Raw genomic sequence first — 23,372 nt, 5'->3', positions numbered from 1 at the left:
GATTGCAAATCTGTGGAGGGAGCTGAAAGTTCGAGTTGCCAAACGTCAGCCAACAAACCTTAATGACTTGGACAGGATCTGCCCAGTGGGCCAAAATCCCTCCTGAGATGTGTGCAAACCTGGTTGCCAACTACAAGAAACATCTGACCTCTGTGATTGCCAACAAGGGATTTGCCACCAAGTACTAAGTCATGTTTTGTGAAGGGGATCAAATACTTATTTCCCTCATGAACATGCATTTCTTTTGAATTTTTTGTTTCTATTCTGTCTCTCTTCTATTCTGTCTCTCAGTGTTACAATACACCTACCATTCAATTTTTAGACTGATCATTACTTTGTGAGTGGGCAAACCTTCAAAATCAGCAGGGGATCAAATACTTATTTTCTTCACTGTAAGTCAACAGACAGTAGGATCAAGATTCTGTTTGTTTGTGGATTCTAACATTGAAATTAGAGACAGAAGGCATCAGATCTCTCCAGCCCAAGCTTTCTTTAATTAAGCCCCATGTTTAATAAAGACACCCCTAATGACACATTTAGAGACTTCCCACTGAGTAAGGGGATTTGTAGTATCGGAGGCGTGATCCACTATAAAATGCTGAACGGTGCTAGAAACTTCCACCACACACAGGGGGTATCTTTGAGGAGACTGTTATTCAGGCACCAGGAAGAACCATGTTGAGATTTAGGTGGGTGGCCTAAGAATAAATGAACTGGGGCATGGTTGGACCATAAAAAGTGACCTATGGGAGAACAAAGAGGCATATTGAGAAGTAATTGGGAAACAAAAAAAAATAGACTAATAGACTAAGAGTTACGGGCAAATAATAGCTATAATCTCTCTCCATGGGATGCTGGACACGCCAAATGTTAACCAATTGAGCTTCACTCAGGAGGGATTTAATGTGAGAGGAGTTGGAAAATGAGGGCTGACATGTATTTATACAAGTTCATCATATACCCCCGTAGTCTTAGTCCTCTTCTCAAGAGAGAATAAATTCAGTTCAGCTAATCTTTCCTTATAGCTGAGCCCCTCCATACCTCTTATCAGTTCGGTTGCACTTTCTCCAGTTCCCCAATATCTGTTTTGTAAACTGGTGCCCAAAACTGAACTGCATATTCCACATGAGGGAATGTTAATGATTTGTACAGGGACAATATGATATCTCTCTTTCTGGAGTCCATACCCCTTTTAACCTTCCTAGCCGTAATCCCGAGTGTGTCTTGGGGTTAATTTACAGTACCAAAAGCGGTAACCCCGAGCCACACTCGGGATTACACTGTAGTGCTTGTCCTACAATCCCCCGATCCTTACCTTGTCCTGCGATACCCCTATGTCCTCCGGCCGATGCCAGCATCAGTCTTCCAGGTTGCTTTTCCTGCGAGCGTCAGTACACAGGGGGGCAGAACCAGCGGGAAATTCAAAAAAGTGAAAATATGACACACACACAAAATACATTGTAATCTATTAGTATTACATTACTGTACCAAACCATTTCACCTAAATTTTGTCCCTAGAGCTTTGTCCAGTGCCCTGCCTGCACTTTTACCGTTCTTTCTGCCTGGAAACTTGATAACGTCCATGGCATCCAAAAAGCATCCCTTCAGGTCAAAAGGGGTTTTAGACCAGCTAGAAAACAGCAATAGTGATTTAGGAATCACTTACAGAATTGAGTGATAGTAATTCATGGGGAAATTCGTCATCAGACACTGAAAACGATTCTGTGACTGAGCTCAGTGATGTGCGAACTTGGTGCTCTATTTCAAATTACAGTGTTTTTGGTTTGATTACATTATTGAATTAAATGTATTATTATTTTTAGAATTATTTATTATAATTTATGATTTTGTGTTTCAAACTTTATCATACCCGAGATGTTTACTATTCTCTTGTTTGTACAGATTTAAGTAAGTTATTCCTAAGAATTACAGGCCTACAATATAAAACAACAAATTTCCATGCAAAACAATGCACCGCTTTGACATTCAAAAATATCAATTAGTTAGACCACCAGGGAGGTTAAAGTATAACTAAAGGCAAAACTTTTTTTTTGGATAGAGTTGAGAGGGATTAGAACACCTGTCAGTTTTTAGCACTGTCTGTTCCCCTATAAAAGAGATTCATCTTCTCTATTTGCACTGTTTACTGTTATAATTGAAAGTGAAAGTAAAAGCAAATCCCACATTTTGGGTCATCGTCAAAAAATCGTCCAATAGGGACACTAATTTTGGTGATTTTGGGGTCCCCAAGAATTTCCTTTAATTTGCAGAGATTTCCTCTCACATCCTTTAAAGGAAGTCCAAGATGTCAATATATAGTGATAAGGTGACTAATGTGATCACAAACATTATGTCACAAGCAGAGTAACATGCAGTGCAAAATAAACAGTCTTAGTGACAATCCCTCTCCTTCAAAGTGCTTCTTCCATGCGGTGATAGTGAGAAGGGTAAGGCTGTGCACTCACCAGATGCACAGTGTAACTGCGCATTTAAAGATGAACTTTCTCTACTGGATCCACTGGTAGCTCCTAAAGGTCAGGTCAGGCCAGATATTCCTCCCCCCGCTGGATATTGCTGACAATCCACGGTCTCCCTTTTGGGTGGCTCTATAGGTGATAAGTGACTCACAAAGGGCCACAAAGAAAGGAGACCAATAGCGTGATACCGTTTTTAAAAAATGGATTTTATTTCCATACAGTATAGCATAGGTAAAAGAATCAAAAAACACTGACCATGAGGTGAATTAAAAGGTGGCCCGCCGGGACCTCCATGGTGCCGGCGGCAGAGAGATAATGATGCTGTAGCTCCACTGACGCGTTTCGTGCTAATCGCACATCATCAAAGGGGATAAGCTTCAGCATCTGTTTCTGACAGCGTCCATTAAATATTGTAAATGGCGCATGCACATTACGAATGCGCCATTTTTTCTGAGAGATATGTCTCCATATCAGGCGCCATTTTGTCAAAGACCAATCTAATCTCACATGCGCGGGCGCCATTTTTTCAGTCATAAGTGAGTGTCACTGAATCACCAGGGAAACTAAGTATAAATATGCAAGAAAACGCACCAAAAAATGCAAAAAATTTAGATAAGCAATGCCAGGACCAAATAAGTAATAAAACCCACAAGTTTAGATTGGGTTTAATAAATACCGTCACAGACCAACCACTGCCATGTGCGGGATCGTATTATAAGAATGTGAAGATTTATATAACTGATAACTCCACATCAAAGAGTGGAGATATGATAAAAACGCATTTATGGTAAGTCTGGTGATAGCAGTGGCACACACATTGTTACAAGATAAAAATAAATACAATAAAAATAAATTTATTTATAAATATAAATAAATTCAATACTGTCCATAAAAACGCATGTCAAAATAAAGATCCATTCATAATACATATGATATTATACATAATAAATGATAAATCTTTAATGCAAGATACAACCAAAATATATTAAATGCCATAAAACATTATATTTTTAAAATATCGCAATGACCAAAATGCATCCAAATAATGTTAAAAAATGATTGTATATATGTACTTAAAAAATGTATATAACTAGAAATGGGGACGAGTTATAAAAGGCACACAAATAAAACCCAAAAACCTGTAAAACCTGTAAAATCCATGGAAGTTACATATGAATAAGGAGATAAAACCGGAGATAAAAAGCAGGATTCAAAATTTCAACTGTTATCTATAAAGCAGTTGATATCTATATCAACATTCAATCCTCTGGGATGCATAGATCCCATCTCAAATATCAATCTTTGTCTCCAGTTGAGAAACCGCCTTTTTCTTATTAATACCTCTCCAGTGATGGTGTACAACATCTATAGCCGTAAATTTATGGGATGACGGGTCTCTATTATGACAGAGCCTATAATGTTTTGAAAGAGAATGCTCTTTAAATCCACGTTTTATATTATACACCTGTTCCCGTAGGCGGTCTCTCAATCTCCTTGTAGTGCGGCCTACATACTGTTTTGAACATGGGCATTGGAGTAAATATACCACGTATCTAGTATTACATGATATAAAACTCCTAATATCATATTGCTTATTGGTAGAAGTAGAGGCAAATTGATCAATTCTCCTTTTTCTATAATCACTACAAGTACAGATAACACATTTGTTACATGGAAAAAAACCCACTAAACTATTAAAAAACTGAATCTTAGGGGGAGGGTTAATCACATTTGGAGCTATTCTATTTCTCAAAGGGATAGCTCTTCTAAATGTGATTTCCGGTCTGTTTGGTAAGATTTTAGTGAACTGCCATAAGAATTTTCCAATTATTCCTAATAATCTTTGTAACACTTTTATATTGGGACGAAAAAGTTGTGACAAAAGGACAAATCTTAGAGGATTTTTGTTCCGTGTTATTATTAGTAAGCATCTTATCCCTGTCCATATTGGCAGTTGATGTTAAAGTGCACAAAAGTGAGGATTCATCATGACCTTTTTCAATGAATCTCTCCTTTAATATATCTGCTTGGGCAAAATATGTATCCAGATCTGTACAATTGCGACGGATCCTTAAAAACTGGCCTTTTGGGATATTCGAAAGCCATGCCGGATGGTGGCAGCTGTTAACCGGAATATAGCCATTACGATCCGTTTCCTTAAAAAAAAATGGTCCCCTCGTAGTTCATTAGTGTTAGATCTAAAAAATTAATGCTCACTGTACTGTATTCATATGTCAGTTTAATATTTTGGGTGTTATTATTCAAAGTAATAAAAAAGTTAATAAGTGCCTGCTTGTCCCCTTTCCAAATCAATAAAATATCATCGATATACCTTTTATAAAAATACAATTCAGGCCAGTCACGAGAATAAATGAAGTCCTCCTCCCACCTGGCCATAAACAAATTGGCCAAGCTGGGAACGAACTTCGCTCCCATCGTGACACCCGTGGTTTGCAGATAAAATTTACCGTCAAACCAAAAGTAATTTCTGGTCATTGGGTTGTGATTAACCCTCCCCCTAAGATTCAGTTTTTTAATAGTTTAGTGTTTTTTTTTTCCATGTAACAAATGTGTTATCTGTACTTGTAGTGATTATAGAAAAAGGAGAATTGATCAATTTGCCTCTACTTCTACCAATAAGCATTATGATATTAAGAGTTTCATATCATGTAATACTAGATACGTGGTATATTTACTCCAATGCCCGTGTTCAAAACAGTATATAACACAAAAAACAGCGCAAAAATTAAAAAAACAAAAATAATCACAAATAAATGTCCGTGCAAAAAAAAAAAATATATATAAATATATATATATATACACACACACACATATATATATATATATATATATATATAAAATTTCAAACATAAGTCCTTATTTTCCCAAAAGGATTTTCAAGACAATGTTCCAAAATGTGCTTCCACCTAATCACCACGTGAAAAATAATATTGACCGCACTCACCAGATGGAGGTGAGTAATAAGCCTCATAGGATATAAGGGATCCTATAGCCCCTCAGGAGGAACTCAGATTGCCTTCTTCACCCTGCTTAGATACAGCAATCGACTCCACTCTACTTCTCCATGGAATTCTCAATAATGTGCAAGGAAAGAAAGGCTACATAGTGTAATACTGCCACTCAATACCATATAAATCGATAGAATAAGGACACTCACATGTTTCAATAAAATAACAGGCCTTGCTTAATAGCCTCAAAGGCTTCAAAGGAACAAGTTTCCAAATTGTAAATATAGGGATCTCACGCTTTAAGAATCACTGTAGAAGATGACCAGCTTTCCACCTCTAAAATGGCAGCTTGAACCGCAAAAGTCGGCGTGTAGAGATGAGCGAAGTATTCAAAAATTCGATTCGGCTGATTCGGCGAATTCGAGGAATAAATTCGATTCGCTGCGAATATATTCGCTGCGAATTTAACTTATAAAAGGGTGTTTCTAGGCTTCAGAGAGCCTTCATATTAGTGCAGAACACTGTACCTTTAATTTAAATGCCCTTGGAGTCTGCTGGGGAAGAGAAATAATACTGTCAGTCAGTATGACATGCAGATGAGTGCCGTCGATCTTAGAATCACCGCACACTTCACTCATTTGGGCAGTCACGGGGCCAAAACCAGAGTGTGGAGCCACAGTGTGGCGGTGAAGGCAGCAGCAATGGGAGGCCATACAGCACCCTATGACAAAAATGGAACCCACCAGCAGTGTGAGGAGACCTGAAAGTGGCACATGGCAGAGTGTGGCGATGGAGACAGCAGCAATGGGAGGCCGTACAGGGACCCATGACACACTCTGGACCTGGCAGCAGCATGAGGAGGCGGTACGGGGGCCCATGGCAGATTACGGGCCTGGCAGCAGCAATGGGAGGCCCATAATCTGCCAGCACCCTATGACAAAAAATGGAACACACCAGCAGTGTGAGGAGACCTCAAAGTGGCACATGTTTGGGGCATGATTCATGGCGTATTTAGTCAGTTGTGTCAGGAACTGGTGGTTTGAAATCCAGACTAATCCACGCCTGATTCATTTTCACAAACGTGAGTCTCTCCACACTTTGGGTGGACAGTCGTGTCCTCCGCGGAGTTACAATACCTCCTGCCGCACTAAACATGCGCTCCGATGCCACGCTACTGGCCGGGCATGACAGCCTTTCAAGGGCAAATTCAGCTAGTTGGGGCCAAAGGTCAAGTTTCGTTGCCCAGTAGTCAAGGGGATTGTCTACCTCGGTTGGCAGGGTGCTGTCCAAGTAGGCCCAAGCCTGTTTGAGGTCCTGCTCCAGGTCCACCTGATGCTGCTGCTGCTGCGGCTGGTTAGTAGTTTCCTCACTGCGCTGGTGAAGAAAGCTACTCATCATCGACTGCAGACTGAGGCAGCCACTGCTGGTGGAGCTGCCACTGCTCCTACCACCCCACCCCTCCCCTGCTGCCATGGCAGCGGAACACGAGCGCACAGGGCCCACAGTGTCTGAGGATGGACGTTGGCGCAGAAAGGCAGAGACCAACTGACTACATAGGTGGTTTTTATAGTACGTTATTTTGGCCTCCCTCTCAGCAGGTGTGAAAAAGGCCACCATTTTTGAACGGTAGCGAGGGTCCAACAAGGTGGACAGCCAAAAGTCATCCCTCTGTCTGATGGTTATTATTCGGCTGTCGCTACGCAAGCAACCGAGCATGCTATGGGCCATTTGTGCCAAGGAATGCGAGGGACTCCCTGCCTCCATCTCCACAGCATACTGCCACGGTGCGTCTGGGTCCTCTGTCTCCTCCTCCTCCTCCTCTACCAGATGCTCCTGCTCCTCCACTCCTGTCCGCCGAGTGGAAAAACCACCCATTTCACTCAATAATTCCTGAGCACAAATGTCCTCCTCTACCTCCTCCTCTTCTTCCTGTCCTGCCCCCACAGGGGTCATGTGGCGTTGAGATCTGTGCGCCACGTCTACCGCACCCTGACCAGCCATTGTTAACAGCATTTGTTCCAGGACGTGCAACAGAGGAATGACGTCGTTCATCCCATAGTCCTGCAGACTCACGAATAGCGTGGCCTCCTCAAAGGGCCTGAGCAAGCGGCAGGTGTCACGCATGAGCTGCCAATGGCTGACATCTAAGTTACACAGGGGAGTACCTTTATCCGCTTGTAACATCAGGAAATCGGTGATGGCCTTTCGCTGTTCGTAAAGGCGGTCTAACATGTGTAGGGTTGAATTCCACCTTGTTGCAACGTCGCAGATCAGGCGATGCTGTGCAATTCCGTTCTGCCGCTGCAGCTCAAGGAGGGTGTGCTTTGCGGTGTAGGAATGGCTGAAATGCATGCAAAGTTTACGTGACATTTTAAGGATGTCTTGCAGTGGGATGGTGGATTTTAGGAACCGCTTGACAACCAGATTGAACACGTGAGCCATGCATGGCGCATGGCACATGGCACAACCTTCCTTGACGCAGAGCAGACACCATGTTCTTTCCGTTGTCGGTCAACATGGTTCCGATTTTCAGTTTGCGCGGAGACAGCCATCTGTCGATTTCTCTGTTCATTACACTGAGAAGTTCCTCCCCTGTGTGACTACGTTCGCCAAGGCATACCATGTGCAGCACAGCGTGACACCGTTGCGCCCTGCACATGTGATATGCCGGTCGGGTAATGGGACTTGGCACGGGGGTGGCGGCTGAGGACACGGCGGAAGAAGGTGGTAGAGGCGGACATCTTTGCCGGACCAAGGACGTGCAAACGTGGAGGCAAAAGCGGCGTGACCTGTCCAAGTTGCTGGTGCGGCTGTGACGGCACCACGTTCACCCAGTGGGCCGTAAATGACATGTACTGTCCCTGACCGTAGTTACAGCTCCACACGTCGGCGCTGCCGTGCACTTTGGCAGAGACCGACATGCTCAAAGACTGGCCCACCATCTCTTCTACATGTGAATGCAGGGCTGGCACTGCCTTTTTGGCGAAGAAATGACGGCTTGGCACTCTCCACCGCGGCGCGGCACAAGCCATCATTTCTCGGAAAGGTGCTGAGTCCACCACTTGGAAAGGGAGGGACTGCAGCACCAGCAACTTGGACAGGAGGACGTTCAGCTTTTGCACCGTCGGGTGCGTGCTCGCAAACTGTTGTCTCTTGGAAACGGATTCCAAGAAAGACTGCTGACGGAATCCGTGAAGAGGAGTAGCAGGAGAAGGAGCATCTGAACGAGCGGAAGATGCCAACGAGCGACAACTCCCCTCAGCAGAGGTGTTGGAGCCTTGACTGGCTGATGGAGGGCGATTGACGTCGGGTGACGGAGCACGTAACGGAGCGGGTGATGGAGCGGGGGCTGGGGCGGGCAGAACCGCCGTATCTTTATCACGGTTTTCCCAGGCCACCAAATGGCGACGCTGCATATGCTGCCGCAACGCTGTAGTCCCAACATGGGCCCCCTGGCCACGCTTGACTTTCTGGCCACATAGTCGACATACGGCTACGTTTACTTCCTCGGGCGGCTTGACGAAAAATTGCCACACCGCCGAGTAGGAAACTTTGCCCCCGATACTCCTCACTGGCTGACTGCTGCTTCTTCCGTGCACACCGGCACCACTACTGGCCGTGGTGGTAGGCTGCAGTGGAGCTGGTGCTCTACTCCGTGGCCGTTTGCCTCCACTGACACTGCTGCGACCCTGCTGCCTCCTGGGCAACCCACCGACTGTTTCGCTCGCTGCCAAGCTGCCACCCTCTTCTCCTGATGATGCGGAAGAAATTGCCTGATGACGACGAGGCTGCCAAGTGCGATCAACCTCCTCATCATCAAGTAGGGTCTCCGCCTCACTACTAGCCCCCTCGGCTGCGTCTGGGTCAGGAGACAGACCTGTCTCTAGACCGGCTACCGAGCCACTCTCCTCGCCACTACTTCTTCGCCTGGCTGCTGAAAAGGCGGATGTCTCCCCCCGTTCCTGACCGCCCTCTGTTAGCTCTTCCTCACTGTACAGTGGGGCTGAGCCCACAGCATGCGATACTTCGCTTGGTGAGGGAACACCAAAGGACAGGGGCAGGTAGAGGACACGTGATTTCAGTGGGCTTGCTCCCGGGCCATGCCAACTAACGGTTGTGTCTGACGTACCCACCGACCGTTGGCTGTAGGTGTCAGAGGTGACCTGGGAAGAGGAAGACGACCAAGCCAACCAATCGATGACGGCAGGGTTGTCGGTGGAGACACGACCGCTGGATGACACCGGGAGCACTGGCCTCTGGCTGCGAATACTGCTGCCTCGACCCCTTCCTCTGCTGCCACGTCTGCTCGCTCCTAAAACATTGCCTCCTCTGCCACTCCTCTGCATGTTGTCTGACATACTCTTTAATTCAACGATTCTGTGTCCCTGAGTAACAATTCTGTGTCCCTGAGTAACAATTCTGTGTCTGTCCCTGAGTAACAATTCTGTTGCCCTAAGTAACGGTTCTGTGGCCCTCAGTAACAATTCTGTGTCCCTCAGTAACAATTCTGTGTCTGTCCCTGAGTAACAATTCTGTGGCCCTAAGTAACGGTTCTGTGGCCCTCAGTAACAATTCTGTGTCCCTGATTAACAATTCTGTGTCTGTCCGAGTAACAATTCTGTGTCCCTCAGTAACAATTCTGTGTCCCTCAGTAACAATTCTGTGTCTGTCCCTGAATAACGTTTAAGTGGCCCTAAGTAACAATTCTGTGTCCCTCAGTAACAATTCTGTGTCCCTCAAGAAACAATTCTGTGTCTGTCCCTGAGTAACAATTCTGTGGCCCTAAGTAACGGTTCTGTGGCCCTCAGTAACAATTCTGTGTCCCTGATTAACTTTTATGTGGCCCTAAGTAACGGTTCTGTGGCCCTAAGTAACGGTTCTGTGGCCCTGAGTAACAATTCTGTGTCCCTCAGTAACAATTCTGTGTCTGTCCCTGAGTAACAATTCTGTGGCCCTAAGTAACGGTTCTGTGGCCCTCAGTAACAATTCTGTGTCCCTGAGTAACAATTCTGTGGCCCTAAGTAACGGTTCTGTGGCCCTCAGTAACAATTCTGTGTCCCTGAGTAACAATTCTGTGGCCCTAAGTAACGGTTGTGGCCCTCAGTAACAATTCTGTGTCCCTCAGTAACAATTCTGTGTCTGTCCCTGAGTAACAATTATGTGGCCCTAAGTAACGGTTATGTGTCCCTGAGTAACGTTTCTGTGGCCCTAAGTAACGGTTCTGTGGCCCTCAGTAACAATTCTGTGTCCCTGAGTAACAATTCTGTGTCCCTGAGTAACAATTCTGTGTCCCTGAGTAACAATTCTGTGTCCCTGAGTAACAATTCTGTGTCCCTGAGTAACAATTCTGTGTCCCTGAGTAACAATTCTGTGTCCCTGAGTAACAATTCTGTGTCTGTCCCTGAGTAACAATTCTATGGCCCTAAGTAACGGTTCTGTGGCCCTCAGTAACAATTCTGTGTCCCTGAGTAACGTTTCTGTGGCCCTAAGTAACAATTCTGTGGCCCTCAGTAACAATTCTGTGTCTGTCCCTGAGTAACAATTCTGTGGCCCTAACTAACGTTTCTGTGGCCCTAACTAACGTTTCTGTGGCCCTAAGTAACGTTTCTGTGGCCCTAAGTAACGTTTCTGTGGCCCTAAGTAACAGTTCTGTGGCCCTAAGTAACAGTTCTGTGGCCCTCAGTAACAATTCTGTGGCCCTCAGTAACAATTCTGTGGCTGTCCCTGAGTAACAATTCTGTGGCCCTAACTAACGTTTCTGTAGCCCTAAGTAACAGTTCTGTGGCCCTCAGTAACAATTCTGTGTCTGTCCCTGAGTAACAATTCTGTGGCCCTAACTAACGTTTCTGTGGCCCTAAGTAACAATTCTCTGGCACTCAGTAACAATTCTGTCTGTCCCTGAGTAACAATTCTGTGGCCCTAACTAACGTTTCTGTGGCCCTAAGTAACAATTCTGTGTCCCTGAGTAACGTTTCTGTGGCCCTAAGTAACAATTCTGTGGCCCTCAGTAACAATTCTGTGTCTGTCCCTGATTAACAATTCTGTGGCCCTAACTAACGTTTCTGTGGCCCTAAGTAACAGTTCTGTGGCCCTCAGTAACAATTCTGTGTCTGTCCCTGAGTAACAATTCTGTGGCCCTAACGTTTCTGTGGCCCTAAGTAACAGTTCTGTGGCCCTCAGTAACAGTTCTGTGTCTGTCCCTGAGTAACAATTCTGTGGCCCTAACTAGCGTTTCTTTGGCCCTAAGTAACGATTCTGTGGCCCTCATTAACAATTCTGTGTCCCTAAGTAATGCTTCTCTGTCCCTAAGTAACGTTTCTCTGTCCCCAAGTAACGTTTCTGTGGCCCTAACTCTGTCCCTAATACAGAGCGGTCTGCCTCTCTTGAATGACTGGAGGCAAATGAAGAATTCTAAAATGGCCGCTATTTATAGCTCGACCATTACACAGTGCTGGCTGGCTGGCTGCTGATTGGCTAATGCGATCACATGTCATTAAGGAATGCATTATGGGTCAGCGCGCCTTGTCTGCGCGCCTTCCCAGACATCCCCGCTCCGTCGCCGCACATGTCCGCCGCCATTTTAGGAAAAATTTCGATTCGAGCGTCCGAAGTAGGCTATTTTTCGGATTCGGGGCGAATGGAAAATTTTCCAATATTCGACTCAAATTCCACTTCGCCTACTTCGATTCGCTCATCTCTAGTGGTTAACATAACACATCACCATTTTTCGAGCTAAATATACACTCAAAGCATTTGGGCATGTGGAGATGACAACTTGTTGAAATTCAAAACTAGAATCAGAATGGGGGAGAAAGTGGATTTAAGTGACTTTAAACGTGGCATGGCTGTTGGTGCCAGACTGGCTGGACTGAGTATTTTAAAAACACCTGATGTACTAGGATTTTCACACTCAACCATCTTAATTTTTTTGAGAAAATGGTCCAAAAAAGAGAAAATATCCAGTGAGTAGCAGTTGTGTGGAGGATATTGCATTGTTGATGTCAAAGGTCAGAGGAGAATGAGCATTCAAATTCAGCTGCGACATTCAGATGGTAGGGTCAGAATTTGGCATACACAGTATGAAAGCATGGATCCATCCTGCCTTGTATCAACAACTCAGACTGGTGGTGGGGGAGAAGATTTTCTTGGCACTAGCAAAGTGTACCTAATAAAGAGGCTTGTGAATGTATTGCTAAAGGAGCTATTAACATTCTTTATCACATGTCGATAACAACCCATGCAATCCATGCATACAAAGAATCCAAAACATATAAGTTCAGACATTGAAGGTGTAATATAATGGAATAATATGTCAATAGCACCTTTAGAAATGTATTTCCCTCAAAAAATGGGGAAATGTTCAATAATTTACCCACTGTATATATGAATAAACAGTACAATTTTTTAAACATAAAAACTTATTTATACTATGATCTATATCTTAAACCCCAAAAAAATGAGAATATAATTTTAAGATATACACAACAATTAACAGCAATGAGTATAATATAGTTTATTACATTATCTATATACATAAATTGTGATACATAAAAATATAATATGCATAAAATTCTGGTTTCATTATCTCATTAGGCCAATCTACTTTTAACATTTGGATTTTTCGTTCGTGTTTACGAAGATTCCTTAGACATAAACATCTGGGTCATCTTCTGTTTCCGGTCATGCGTGATAGCGCTTGATAGATTTTTTTCATACAACTGTCATACTACCACATAGAAAATCGGTCGTTCATATGCGAAAACGACAAAATGTTTCACTGTTGTTCAACCGGATTTTTTTGTTCACAATATCATTATCGGTTAACTACTTGCCGACCGCAGATAGCCAAATGACAGCTGCACTGCGGCCGGCCAGTTCTGGGTGGACGTTATAGGACGTCCTCCCAGAACGCGCTCTCCTGCGCGCCCCCGGGGGTGCACACCTGGCAACCTCCCTGATCGCTGTGTCCTACGGACACAGCTGATCACGTGACGTGGTAAAAGGCCAATCACAGCGGCCTTTTACCACGTGATCAGCCGTGTCCAATGACACGCTGATCACCGGGAAATGCAAATGCCGGTTCTCGGCTGCACTTTCCTCACGCTGTCAGATCGTGAGGAAAGTACTGCCGAAAACCGGCAGTTGTCAGAGCGGGGATCAGCGCCAATCATCAAGGTCACTGATAATCAGTGCCCTGATGATCGGTGCCCAGCAGTGCCACACACAAGTTCCGCCCACCTGTGTGCAGCAGTGCGCCCACCTGTGCCCAGCAATGCACCCACCTGTGCCACCCAGCAGTGTCACCACCTGTGCCCAGTAGTGCCACCCACCTGTGCCCACCAGTGCCACCCACCTGTGCCCATCAGTGCAGCCCAGCAGTGCTGCCAGTCAGTGCCCAGCAGTTGTGCCAGTCAGTGCCCAGCAGTGATGTCAGTCAGTGCCACCTATTAGTGCTGTCTATCAGTACCCATTATCAGTGTCGCCTATCAGTGCCACCAATCAGTGCCGCATATCAGTGCCACCTATCCGTGACACCTCATTAGTGCTGCCTATCAGTGCCGCCTATCTGTGCCAGCTCATTAGTGCCGCCTATCAGTGCCCATCAGTGCTGCCTCATCAACGCACATCAGTAAAGGAGAAAAATTACCTGTTTGAAAAAAAAATTAATAGAAACAAAAAATTTTTTTTTTTCAAATTTTTTTGCACTTTTTTTGCTTATAGCACAAAAAGTAAAGTGCCCAGCAGTGATTAAATACCACCAAAAGAAAGCTATTTGTGAGAAAAAAATGATAAAAATTTTATATGGGTACAATCTTGCATGACCGCGCAATTGTCAAAGTGCGACAGCGCTGAAAGCTGAAAATTGGCCTGGTAAATAAGGGGTTATAAGTGCCCGGTAGGCAAGTGGTTAAAACATCCTGCTCATCAACAAAGAGAAAATCGTTCGATTAGTGATTCCACAAAATTTTTCGTACAATTTTCTTATCGTGTGTTTGGTGGAGCAGAAAACGTGAACATGAATTTTCTCCCATGCTTCTTATATGTCATGCAGCCAATCCCAGTAAAATTACTTTAATCATTTGTCTTCCACAACAACCCCCCTCCCCCTTCCTTTTTTTTGTCCCTTTACAACCTTGCCCTCATTTGGGGTTAACAGGATATGGTATTTCCTGGAAGATGTCAATATATTCGTACCAACTAAAAAGCAATGCATTGAGCTGAGTAATTAACTGTGCTGTACCCCTTCAGAGCATAACAGGCAGTCCTGAGTTTTCAAGCTCTTTGACTGCAGCATGCTGGACCAACTATTGCAGCATGCATAATGTGTGTATATTTTCTAGAACCTTTTAAAGGGGATGCATGTTATCATTTCTGCTGTAAACAGAAATCTTTGTAATTCATCTCCATTCTAATTGAAACTGCTTTGTACACATACCACATCTGTTAAGGCTAGTGTCACTGAATGTGATTTTGTACTTGCTCATCACAATTTCTAAATAAACAATTACCTCCTGTCTTTTTTGCCCATGTGAGAAGATACTTTAATGCTTTTATTTGGAGGAGTGCCACTTTTAATCTCACACCTGACCTAAATGTAGGGAAGGCATCATTCTTCCAGATGTAAAGAAGTACTACTGAGCCTACCACTTGACAAATCTCCACTCAGCTATTAAAGGGTGGGTTGCCTTGGAAAAAGCATTTGCCTCAGGTTCCCTAGCTGAAATTCTGTGTCATTTTTCCCCAAACAGGCCATAGAAAACTTGACTCGCATCTGCTTGTCAGAGCTTCTTTGCACTTTCTTTCACACCGTAAGTAAGGTGTTATCCACTCTCCACAGTTCCCAGTATTCCCTGACTAAGCTGAAAAATACCTCAAGAAAAGAACTCAAGTAACACAAGAAATAAACTCAATAAATAAAAAGAAAGGAAAAAAATACGTCATGCACAACACAAAAATAAGGCATCGAAAGGGAATGTGACAATTTAATGCCGTGTAAGAAACTGGTTACTTTTATGGGGGCATTTTTAGATTGTGCATTAATGACAGCAAACAATTTTTTCAATGGAAGGTCAGGAATTGTGAAAAAGACCCCCCAAAATATTGTAACAATAAATTATATTTAAAAAGTTGATTTAAAGTAGAGGTTCCCAACATGGGGTATGCATACCCCTTGAGGTACCCTGACATGGCAGGGATTACTTCCAATATGGTGGATCATTATTCAGTTTTCAAGTTGTGGTATCAGTGCACTGGTATAATAGTCACAATGATTGGTAGACAGCATTCTCCACAGTACATCATATCATGCACAAAATATATATATTTAACCATTTCCATACCGGGCACTTTTACCCCTTTCCTGCCCAGGCCATTTTTCAGGTTTCAGCGCTGTCACACTTTGAATGACAATTGGGCGGTCATACAACATTGTACCCAAACTAAAATTTTATCATTTTCTTCACACAACTAGAGCTTTCTTTTGGTGGTATTTAATCACCACTGGGGTTTTTATTTTTTGCTAAATTAACAAAAAAATACCCAAAATTTTGAAAAAAAAAAAAACACGTTTTTCTTTGTTTCTGTTATATGAGTTTGCAAATAAATAATTGTTCTTCATAAATTTAGGCCAAGATGTGTACATGTCTTTGGTGACAACAACCCATATAGAGTTCACAAACTATGGTATAGATCTGAAAATTGATCATGAAGTACTGACAGCCAATCTAATTTCTTGAGGTCCAAGAATGTCAGAACAGTACAGATATCCCCCAAATGACCCATTTTTGCAAAGTAGACAGTCCGACGTACTTCATAAGAGGAATAGCAAGTTTTTTAAGTTGTATTTTTTTTGCCAGAATTTTGCGGAAAATGAAAAAATAAAAACAATTATTTTCACAATTTTTTTTTTAGATACTGTCAGTGTCACCAGTGCAGTACAGCGTCATCATATAACTGGCATGGCGGTGATCAGGGACACTTACTGGTGACAGTATGAAAAAATTTTTTTTTTTATTATTTTAAGATTTTTATTAAATTTTTCTTCTTTTTAAGATTTTTTTTTCATATTTCACTATGACCAAAGTAGTACAATGTTACCATAGTAACATTGTACTACTTTGGGGAAGTGATTAAGATTTATTTATTTTTACACAATTTGCTTATAGCAAAGAATTACTTTGCTATAAGCAAGCATTTACCTGAATGACATCGATTCATTCAGGGCTTTTTTTTTTTGCTTAGCTGTGATTTGGCCACGGGTAATCACATGACACAGCTGGGCTGTGATTGGTCCAGCTTATGCATGTGATCGCTTTGACCATTCACAGCTAGGCACACTAGTATACAATGGATGGCATGAATGAAGCCATACATTGTATACAACTGTCATGTGACCTGCTGTGATTGGTCACAGCAGGTCACATGGTACCGGCAATGGGGCCGGTACTCAGATCTGTCCGAGGTACATGGTCGGTGACAGATCGTGCTGCTTTGTGGCTCTACAGGCGCGCAAACTGCGAATGCCCGGGAGGACGCCATATGGTGTCCACCTGGAACGCTAAAGGATTTTGCCGGCCGCCATCTGGCTATAGGCCGGGAGGGAAATGGTTAAGGCCTCATGCACACAGGCATCTGGGGCCGTACGGCATAAAATTATGGTGTATTGTCCCACTAAGGAGCCAGAGATGCAGTGTATACCTGCTCACAGAAATCAATGACTGAACAGCAGTACTTGCATAAATGTGCACATGTGAAAAGAATTAAAAACCCTTTGATGTAGACAATCTGCTTCTAGGGTCATATGTCCGTAGGCATGAACGCTTACACAAGGACTATGTATACGCGTACAGACATTGATATCTTTAGGTAGCATTTTACATTGTACTATCGCTCATGTGCCTGAGGCCCAATACAAAATTTACTTTAGCCATGAGGTGGCCAGCTGGCCTGGTTTAGAATAAAGCCATATACTGTATATGTGGTTTTATTTTGTGCTTGAAAGAACATAAGAAGATGATTAAATACTGTATAAATGCCCTTAGACCCTTAAGTGTGAAAATCTGTGCTTTTTGTTGTAAGTGAAGTGGTGTTAATTGTATTGTAGCCAGTAACCACAATCCTAACAAATAAACAAGGCTCACTGAGTACTGTAATGATGACTTGGGGGATGGGAGTTCACCCCCTAGAGAGCTGGTTAGAAACCATAAGCCATTCTTAACATTTCGGCTCCATGCCAGGTCCATACGTTGACCCGAATCACAGCAGGTTCTGATATGGGTGCCAAGCCACAAGGTGAGGGATATAATGTACAGCGCTGAGCAAACTGTTGGCGCTGTATAAATCCTGTATAATAATAATATAAAAGTGCACCTGTCCTCCGAACAGGACCACTGTCACCTGTCACAGACTTCTGCTTTCACTCACTCTGGACAATATTTCTTGACAACGCGTACCAACTCCAAAAGTTAAAATTTGTATGCCTAATGTACAAAACTAATGTCCTGCAGTAGCACAATGCTCCTCAGCCCTGAAACGAAAAGGGGAAAAACAAGGAGGAAAAAAAAGGAGGGGTGCTATATAAGAAGTGCATATACCTAAACCAAATTACAAGTTCATGATGCCAACAAATAAAAGTGCAAACAAATCACATAAAAGTATATAAAACAATAAGTGCAAAAAAGTCCAGAAGTGTGCAAAAAGTGTGAAGTGGAAGGAAAATGATAAATGGTTTTCAAAATGTTTTTACAAATAAATATCAGTATAAAGTGTGGCGTGCCTTTGTATTCAGCCCCCTTTTACTCTGATACCCCTAATTAAAATCTAGTGGAACCAATTGCCTTCAGAAGTCACCTAATTAGTAAATAGAGTCCACCTGTGTGTAATTTAATCTCAGTATAAATACAGCCAAGGAACACACCAGACAGGTCAGGGATAAAATTGTGGAGAAGTTTAAAGCAGGGTTAGGTCATAAAAAAGTATCCCAAGCTTTGCACATCTAATAGAGCACTGTTCAATCCATCATCTGAAAATAGAAAGAGTATAGCACAACTGCAAACTTACCAAGACATGGCCATCCACCTAAACTGACAGGCCGAGCAAGGAGAGCATTAATAAGAGATGCAGCCAAGAGGTCCATGGTAACTCTGGAGGAGCTGCAAAAATCCACAGCTCAGGTGGGAGAATCTGTCCAGAGGACAGCTATTAATGGTGCACTCCACAAATCTGGCCTTTATGGAAGAGTGGCAAGAAGAAAGCTATTGTTGAAAAAAAAAAGCCATAAGAAGCCAAAAAAAAAAAAAAAAAACAATTCACAGTCGGGAATGCATATTTGCATACGAAGAGTCACCATCATCCCAGATGGATTAAGAATGTCCCTTTTAGAAGACTACGACACTCAGAGTATGCTTTTGAGGAAAAATTCCTAGAAAAGCGGTATGCAGCCACTAATATTGAGGAGGCATATCATAAATATAGATCATTTTATTCTGAGACAAACATTCCACCTTTTGATTCTCATGTTGCACCGAAGGCCAATACTCCCAACACCAATAGGGACATACACAATGACGCTTTTTGTACGAGATATAATCAGAAGGCTTTCAATCTTCAGAGGATATTGAATAAATATTGGGGCATTTTGACCCAAGACCCTCACCTTTCTGCACACCTGCCGCCTCGGCCAGAAGTCATCTTCCGACGCCCACAGGATCTGAGAAGCATGATTGCTCCCAGTAGGGTCAAATCCACAAAAACACAGTCCATTTCTGTATGGAATACCATTTTTGACCAGAAAGGTAGTTACAAGTGCGGGGTGCCCAATTGTGGAGCTTGCCCTTTCATGTGGCATAGAAAAAGGGATTTCATGGGCATAGATGGAAGGGTCCATCCTATCAGTCAGTTCATCAACTGCGGCACGCAGTTTGCTGTTTACGGTCTGGTTTGCCCATGTGGAATTCTGTATGTGGGTCGCACCACACGTTCACTGAGGACCCGCTTCGGGGAACATAAACGCAACATACTACACGGGTTTGACAAACATACAGTGCCTTGTCACTTTAGTGAAAGACATGATGAAAACCCCGTGGGTCTCAAGGTATTTGGCATTGAGAACATACAAGGAGACATTGACACAGGTAGAACATTTTGAAAACTCTGCCAACGGGAGTCCTATTGGATCAATAAATTAGATACGTTGTCGCCTAATGGTGACGATGCCCTTGATGTACAATCCCTTGTTTAGTCTCCTCTAGATTGAGATTTTAGGTTCGCTGCAACACTTGGTCACTGTTTTGTCTTGTTTCATCCTTCTTGTCTTTTTTACACATTATCCCAATTTATATTGATGGATAACGGATGAGTTGTTATTATTTGGTGTTAGGAGGCAAACAGTATGATAATAAATGTATGTAGATCACCTAATCGTGTCTATTTTTATGATTCATAACGCTACACACATTAATATATACATTTTTTGTATTAATGTGGCAACAAGTGTGCTATTGGCTGCTCTCTGTTTTGTTCTATTTTATGATTTCTTAGTTTGCTTCCATTGCATATTGCTGCCTTTCTTTTTCCCTCCCTTACTCATCTATATACATTTTTTACACCATTTATATTTATTTTACATATATATTTTTGTCATTTTAGAATATATATTATTTATGCTTGTGTCCCTGCTGGCCCGGTTTATATCCCATCAGTAGGTGTCTCTCATGCACAAATCCTATTTATCTATAATTCATCATCTGTCAGTAGTAGTGTCTTTTCAGTCACACTTCCCTTTCCTTCCTCCTCCAGGATGACACGTATCTTCGGCTAGTGTCGGGCGGTTTGGCTCCCTGGCACATGCGCAGTCCACGTGTGGTGCGGCCCGCATGCGCGGTCCATGTGTGGTGCGGCACACATGTGCGAACGGGTCACTGTGCAGGGCGCATCGTACCCGCAACATGATGCCTGTCACGTCCACACTAACCAGCGTGGCGGAGTGTTTGGATGCCACGCTGGTTCTATTCCATTTCTTTTTCCATGTTATTCCAGTGTGTTACACACTTGTTCATTGCGCTAGTTATGCCTACACACTGCCCTTCATTCATTACAGCATCCTGGCTGTCTTTCACTAGGGGCAGTTTCATTTAGGATAGTGAACGTCCATCAAGTGTCAGGATAACTCTCCTTGAGGGTATATGTAAGTACACCTCCAGCACATTTTATGAACAATAATCTGCATGTACTATACGCATTTTATCAGTTGCTGTTCACTAGATGTATTTCTGGTTGCTTTGTGCGTTTATTCATGCATATATTCCATTTACATATTTGTTTCTTTTGGGGGTTTTTTGGCAGTGCTCCGGGATTGGGCTGCTGCGAGTGGGTGGGAGGGCCGTATCGCCCTCCTTTTGACATTCGTTGGTATATAGGCTTGGGGCCAGTAGGTATATTTTTAGCTCTGAGAAAGGGGGTTTATCTCCCGAAACGCGTTAGCTTATCCTTATTAAGGACACAGCATTTGTGTGACTGTTATTGCGGACCACATATACTGCTTTTATCTTTGTTGGTTTGTGAGTATACGTCCATTTGTCTATTTAATAAACACGTGGTATACCACGGTAATTCACGATGAGCGTGCGCCCTTGTCTGCTCTTTTTCGCTACTGGAACTTCGCTTGCTCACCTCCTGATAGGGTGATCCTGAGGACTGCGACCTGGTGCCAACACGCAGCCAAATCCATCTCCACCATTAGGAGCTCTGGTGAACACTGGTTGATACTTAGACTCCGCACCTCAGGTGATCCCACTTCTCCGCCACGGTGACCTGCCTGTGTACCTATCCTGCTGGTTTCAGGTAAGCCTTTCCACTGCTATAGCAAATGGTATTTGAACCTGACCCCTGCTCGTGACACCCCTGCTAAAGGCTGGGCTGTGGAGGGGGAGGCTCAGGCTCTTAGGGGATCACTGACAGACTGAATCATGTGCCGCTCCAGACTCTGGGGTGGATCCCAACTTTAACGTTGGGATCTTTCCCGAGCCTGGACCGAATAAATGACTTCAATTCAGCTCTTCCTAGTGTCGGTACTCTGCAGATATTTATACCCCAAGACACAGGATATAATACATCTGAAGAAGAAGTCACTCATGACCTGACCCCTGCAGCAATCAGCCAGAATATTTAAAATTACATTACACCGTAATAATTAACACAGGCAAAACACCACAGAATAGTGGTATGCAGTGGGCACTGGTCTACAGACTAATCAATAAGGTATCCACTTTCTCCACAGAATATTCCAGTCTAGGGCATATTCGAAAATGCGTGATATTATAAACAAGGATATTTTAAATATTAAAGAACAGAAAATAGTTTCTACTTTTTTTGGTGGGGTGGCATAGTAAAATCCAGTCTGCTTAACATAAGAGAAAATGCATATTAATAAAAATATTATAGTAACAACTCAGTGTAACCACTTTAACAGACATTTTGAAAAAAAACTCTAGGGATGTGAAATAAACTATTTTATTTTCTTCTATTTCTCTGCTTCTGATCTGGACTGAAGCGCTAAAATTATATCTGTGCTGATGGTAACAAGGCATTGCTGGGTGCAGGCCATGCAGTTATTGCAGGAATTACAGCTGCTGTACACCTTTCTTTTAAAAGAAGTCCACAGAGAAAGTTCGGCTGTGATAACCCCACTTGCTGAACATATTTCATTCATTGCTTCAAAATTGAAATTTTGTGAAACCTAGTATATTAAATATATTTTTTTTTACACAACTTTGCAAGACAGGCAGTGGTCCCTTTTTATTTTATACAGAAGTTTGTTAGCAAATTCATTGAAAGTTGCTTGAATTTTCAGTTATCTTCGTAAATGAGGTAAAGTTAAGCAATACTTTACTTGGCAGGAATAACCTATTATGTGCACAGAGAATAAAAAAAAGAAAAAAAGGATTTTGCTTGGAAGTAATTGAAACAATGAAATTAGTACAACTTCTCTTTAAGTGAATTTTCTCTTTGTTAATTAAATTTTCTCTTAGCTTAGTAAATGTGGTTGCACAGACTTCAATCATCCAATCATGCAATCATATTTGTTTTACCTCTTCGTGTACTTAATAATTGGCTTTAACAATGGGATCCTGCAAGGCTGTGGTTCTGGATTACTTTATTTAAATACAGTATGTTAGGTCACAAGTCCAATAGCAGATCTGAACTTTGGATGCAGACATCAAAGTCGTCATTGGCTTAGGCTGAAAACTGTTACTGTAGTACTGTTACCAAAGTTAAAAACCCAGAACCAAAGAATCATTTGATCGGTTTATTACATCTAAGAGATAAACATATGAAGAGTTTCATATTCCTTCATTCTCCCACCCTATTCCTCATCTAATCATCTAAAAGAAAATATGAATTTATACTCCAGAGACATGCTGATGTTAATTGGATCCTGTCTAAATTGGCCCGAATATATGAATGTAAGTTAGGGACCTTAGATTGTGCACCACTTGAGGGTTAGGGACGGAGGTAAATGCACAATATATATCTAAAGTGCTGCATAAATTGACGGCGCTATACAAGTACCTGTAATAAATAAACAAAATACTTAAGTTCTACTTTAAAACAGAAAATGTAAGGTTTGTTAAAGTTTCCAGTGTGTGATACTTGCCTAAAATCACTGGATATGTGAGCAAAACCATTTCCACACTAATGGTATCATACTGCATCTGTACGAATATAATAGTATTGGCATGGCTGGATTGTTTGACTGCTTCAGAAAGGTAAAATTTGAGTTGGAAGAAACACTGTTCCAGGTCAATCTGCACTGTACCAAATTAGCACAAACAGGCACTTGTCCAGCTCACATCTGATATGTAATGAGAAAAAGTAACTCCGTAGGATAACAGGTACATTAGACTCATAAGCTACAGCAAAGTATAGG

At 42.7% G+C, this 23,372-nt stretch overlaps 1 protein-coding gene across 2 annotated transcripts in view; it reads right to left on the bottom strand.

The window, feature by feature from the left end:
• LOC149451827 (A disintegrin and metalloproteinase with thrombospondin motifs 3-like) overlaps positions 1–23,372 on the bottom strand; it is an 815,283-nt gene that overhangs the window by 697,881 nt on the left and 94,030 nt on the right. The gene's annotated exons all lie outside the window — the stretch shown is intronic.

The sequence above is a fragment of the Staurois parvus genome, unplaced genomic scaffold (genome assembly GCF_062004578.1).
Source record: "Staurois parvus isolate SC_StPar_1 unplaced genomic scaffold, SC_StPar_1.0 ptg000518l, whole genome shotgun sequence".
Taxonomy (NCBI): domain Eukaryota; kingdom Metazoa; phylum Chordata; class Amphibia; order Anura; family Ranidae; genus Staurois; species Staurois parvus.
Note: the sequence above shows the minus strand (reverse complement) of the source record. Positions and strands in the feature narration are given on the sequence as shown.